The sequence below is a fragment of the Cannabis sativa genome, chromosome 1 (genome assembly GCF_029168945.1).
Source record: "Cannabis sativa cultivar Pink pepper isolate KNU-18-1 chromosome 1, ASM2916894v1, whole genome shotgun sequence".
NCBI lineage: Eukaryota > Viridiplantae > Streptophyta > Magnoliopsida > Rosales > Cannabaceae > Cannabis > Cannabis sativa.
In genome coordinates, this window is record NC_083601.1 from 65600060 (window position 1) to 65605575 (window position 5516).

Genomic DNA, 5516 nt, shown 5'->3' on the forward strand with positions numbered 1-5516 from the left:
TAATAACAATAATAATATTTTTATAAAAATATTCATACATTTAACACTCTTCAAAAGGATTAAAGCTTCATGAAATCTATAAGATGCCATCAAAGTTTAGTAATGCAATACAAAAGAAGGAAATCCAATTAAGTTTTTACATTTTGCAATCTTTTGTAGAATATCTTCAAAACATCTAAAAATATGTAGACTAAGAACAAAATAAGTCTCCAGGTAGTCACTTGAGACTTTAATGGAATAGCTGGAGATCACTTCCTAAAAACCAAAAAAAACAAGACAATAGTATCTGCGATTGATGTCAAACCTATCAATCGTCTTCTTGGATCACATGTGGATCGTCCATGAGCGATCATTGGTCATCATACTCTATGTTATTAGTCATTTGCCTGCTGCCATCATCTGCATGACATACTATGATTTAACGTTCCCAAAATTTTTAAACTTACTATAAATAACAAAAAATCACTTACTATAAACAACAAAAAACAATTAAAAAATAATCACCCATCCGACCGCAAAGATATAAATAATCGCAACCTACTTCACTACGGATGAATATCTAAGATATTCAAACTATTCTTATATTAATAATATATAAAATAAAGAATTTTAAAATTGTAGAATAGTACCTAAGTAATCCAATAAAGTTGCTTTGCGTTCTTCAAACACTAAAGATCAATCAAAATCAAAGTTGTAGTATACCTACAAAAATAAAATAAAGAGTATTATATTACAATATCCAATGTATTAAGGATTACAATAGGAAAATAATATCTGATGTATGATTTTTTTAATTTTTTTTAAACAACACTAATATATGAAATGGCTGAACTCAAAATTCACAATCATAATATATATGTTAATTTATCTATAAACTATACCAGATATGTAATCGGGAAAAATTAAAATTCTTCAACAAAAGCTATTTTGCAGTGGCAACCAAGACACAATAGTTTTGGTACGTATACCAAACTGAATTCTGAATTATCAACGATTACTTTATTAATATATATGTTTTGACATTTAATTAAGTAAGTAGGGCATGGGTTATCTTATCTTAGATTACTTTAGAATTTAAAACCAGAGACAAACTAATATAAGTAAGTAGTACTCCTACGTTTAGATAGGATAATTGATTCTCTCATGGTGAACAATAAGGACTATTATCAAATAAGTTATAATTAATTAATCAATTGTATCTATTTCTCTACTTGCAACATATAAATTTGTCTAGGAATGAAAGATGATAAAGAGTGAGTACCATTTACCTGAATTAAGAAATCAACAATACCAAAAACACCAAAGCCAAAAATATTATGGATTTCATTGGCTAATAACATTAATTCCTTGGATGGAGGGACCAAGCCTAACAACCAACCCAATTACCCAACACAACAAAATCAGCTCCTTTCATTCTCCTAAAGTGGCTACACACCAAATTCACCTTCTAAAGTAAAAGCAACGAAACCTCATATCTCATTAACTCTATTTTAAATCATCTCTATTATTACTATCTATACTACACTTAAAACATATTCTTCTTACATTATATCTTCTATTTCATAATGAATCAGATGAAAATGGACCCGTTTGTTGCGATCCAAGATACAGAATAGAGTGTGTCAAGACAAAAGATAAGGTAATAATTATAAAGACTGGAGCGAGACACCAAGACCATCATAATATATATGGTGCATAAGCCTATTATTGCCTTACAGTGAGGTTTTTTTGTTTGAAATTGAATGATGTTGGGGTCGGCATCAACGATTTCCTTCATAGTATTATATATCATTACCCATTGTTAAATGTGTCTCGCTTGAATATACTATTATTGTCTCTTCATTAATATTTAACTTTACTATTCTCTTTTCAATAATACTACCCTCCTTCATACCCACTCTAGAGAAAATATTTCACAATATAATCTCAGTAATTGGTATATTACAGATTAAAGAATGAATTAAATCAGATAGCACAAAATTAAAAAGAGAGAAATATAGAACTAAATTAAGGATGGCTTCACACAATGTTAAATAATTTATGGTATTGAACTTTTTCAAGTGGGCTTATATTTGGGCAAGCAAATTAATCTCTCCAATTAACAAACACATTCCTCCAATAAAATTGGAATTTGGGGATTTTGTTGGCATTAGATTATCAACAGAGTGAAGTGTGTGTTTGGTGTTTGTGTTATAATGAAGAAGAAGAAGAATCTTGACTGGTTTGGTTTTGATATTTGTGAAGTTAGAAATGGAGAAGAAAACAGCCAAACTTTGGAATCAAATAAAATTACAGACCAACTCAACTGAAGACTATTTAACCCAAATGGATTCATTGTCTATGATTCTACGAGAGAGAGAGAGAGAGAGGTATACCGCGTCCTCTTGAATCCGAGGTGCCATTGAATTCGAGACAACGAAAAAGAGAAGGGAGGCCGCTGGTGGAGGAAGAGACGCGGGAGAAGCGGAGAGACTGAATCGTCAGAATCATGGTGAGGAGCTGCCGTCAGAATCGTCGGACAGACTCGTCGGGCAGAATCGTGATGAGGTCTGAAATTTAGGGTTATTGTTGTCAAGAGAGATGAGATTTGGTCTGAAATTGTGGTCTGAGATTTGGACAGGATCGTGGTGAGGTATCCCAATAGTTTCAGCCCATATTTTTTTAAAAAAAAATTATTAATTAAATATAAAATGCATCTTTTCCCAACAGTTAATAAGTGTTGGGTATACTATTATTCTCCACAGTTATAAACTGTTGGGTATACTTACTATTCCCAACAGTTAAAAATCGTTGGGATAAGCTATTTTTTTAAAAAAAAAAAAAAATCTATTTAGTATTGCCAACGGTGAATAACCGTTGGCAATAACTATCCCAACAGTTTTTTTGCTACAGTGCTAAACCGATGGGAAAAACATCCACTTACCTTTTCCAACGGTTCTAATAATTGACCCTCTTCTAAACCGTTGGGAATAGCCTATTTTGTAGTAGTGTTTCTGTCGCAGAGTATCACCAAGATCTGAGTCTGAATGTCCTTCTCTTCAGTTTGGATTCTTCACAATCTTCTAGACTATGATTGAGATACCACTTGATGTGTGCGGGTACTACTCTATCACTCAAGGTTTTCGAAAATTAGAAGAAGAAGGTCGGCTATAGAAGGATAGTGTGTGGCTCAATTTTTCTGATTTTCAATCTCTTCAATCACTTGTTAAGTGTGAGCCATCACTATCTATTTATAGGTAACCACTAGGTTTAGGTTAGTAATTACTTGGCATTAAAATAATAAAAATAATAATTGGAAAAAGCCTCTCCAAGTGGCCGGCCATAGTGTTAATGGGCCCCACTTGGTATTTTGCAATTTTGACAATTTTTATTTCTATTTTCTCAAAAATGCCAATTTTCCAATTCTAACCATTTAAATGCCAAAACTAATTATTTAATAACTAAAATAAATTATTAAATAATATTGTCATTTAATATAATTATTAATTAGACATATAGAGTCTCTTAATTAATAAATAAAACCTACAATCTCTAAACTTCACAATTTTGCTCTTGCTTAGTGAAAATTCATAAACTAGACATAGTCTAATTCTAGAATTATAATTGATTAATTAAAATCAATTATCTGAGTCTTACAAGCAGTATGGTCTCAACTAGAATGGGGACCATGGATCTATATTACTGAGCTTCCAATAAGCTGAACCGAATTTACCAAGTAAATTCCCTAACTTATTAATTCCTTGTTGCATCCACTCTTAGAACTTGGAATTGCACTCTCAGTCATATAGAACGCTTTATATGTTCCACCATAAAGATACGCTATCACATTTAACCATTGTTATAATCTCAATGATCAAAGATCCTCTATATAGATGATTTACACCAAGTAGGGACAAATTTACCGTTTCACCCCTCAATGTATTTTGATCCTTAAAACACTTAGCTATCTGTAAATGATGTTTTAATGAACTAAAATATAATCACTGAAACAAGAGCTCTTCCATTTACCTCTATTTAGCTAAGCTCGAAGAAAATCATCACTTAACTTCTAAATACCTATAGAAGCTATAGATTTCATATTTATGTTTAGCGCTCCCACTCAATCATACTATCATGTTCCCAAAATGTACGTATCACCCTGACCCAAAAATAGGCTTAACTAACAAATCAAAGAACATGAATAGCACTCCTGAGATTGAACCTAAGTATATCAGGATTAAGATCTTTTGATCTAAGATCAACTAGTGATATTGACTTGGAAAGATACAACGGTAAGTATTATAATATCTTAACCAAGATCAATATCGGTCCAGTCCAATGTATACTCCATACATTCGAAACTAGTATGCTTTGTCAATGTTCTGGAAAGAACATAACACTTATGCAAAGTGTATAAGTACACTTCATCGCTGATTATCACATCAGTGTAAATCCAAAGCATTGATGAAACAGGGACTTAGTCTTTCGAATCATATATAATCACAATCACATTCCACTGTGTTGACATCATTGTAATTGTGAATGACTATATGTTCTGGACTTAACAGATTTTGTACATATATATATATTAAACCATAAACATGAAAACAACATGTAAACATAAATGACTTCTAATCTTTTATTGATAACAAATCATATTAGATTGTAATGGATTTTATTTAGGGCATAAAATCCCAACACCTACATCTTCCATATCTCTTAGTCTTGACATAGATTTGGGCATGACTGCGAAAACAACCCTTGTAGAGTATTATAGAACAACCTTAACAAACCAACTCATTCATATGAGAAGGTAAAAAACTGTATCTTTGTAGTAATCCACTCAATGGTAAATGTGGCTGAGAAAAAATAAAGGCAGACATATCCGTACATTTGAATGTAGAGTAGGCCCGGTTTTAAGGGTAAGCAGGGTAGGCACGCGCTTAGGTCCCCCCAAAAAATAATTTATTTCATTTTTTTTAAAATGAAAATTCAATAATATTAATATAATATCATATAGTTTTGGTGTGATGGCAACGGGGTGGCATAACTGCAAGAACAACTCTTACAAAGTATTATAGAACAACCTCAACAAACCAACTCATTCATATATGAGAAGGTAAAAACTGCATCTTTGTAGTAATGCACTTCTTCAATGGTAAATGTGGCTGAGAAAAAGTTATTCAATGGCAAAGGCATTCATATCCGTATATTTGAATCGAGAGCAGGGCCAATTTTAAGGGTAGGTGGGGTAGGCACACACCTAGGGCCCCATGAAAAAATAAATCATTTCATTTTTGAATATAAAAGTTTAATAATACTAACATAATATCATAGTATAGCTTTGGTGTGGTGGCAATGGGTTGCTTGAGTTGCTAATTTTTGGTCGCGCTCACCTTGGTTCGATTCACAACAGCTACACTATTTTCTTTTTTTATTTTATTCTAATAGTAAAATTTAATAATCAATCCTTGTAGGTTCGATAACCTTTTTAGTATTAAAATTTTGCTATAACAATAATGTACGCTTGCAGTAAA

General features: G+C 31.8%; 1 long non-coding RNA gene across 1 annotated transcript; it reads right to left on the minus strand.

The window, feature by feature from the left end:
* On the minus strand, positions 1-2685 carry LOC133033662 (uncharacterized). The gene is made up of 3 exons (XR_009685788.1): positions 2376-2685; positions 630-702; positions 1-399 (listed from the first exon to the last, which is right to left on the minus strand). It is a non-coding gene; the product is annotated as an uncharacterized LOC133033662 (long non-coding RNA).
* Positions 2686-5516: the final 2831 nt, after the last annotated feature.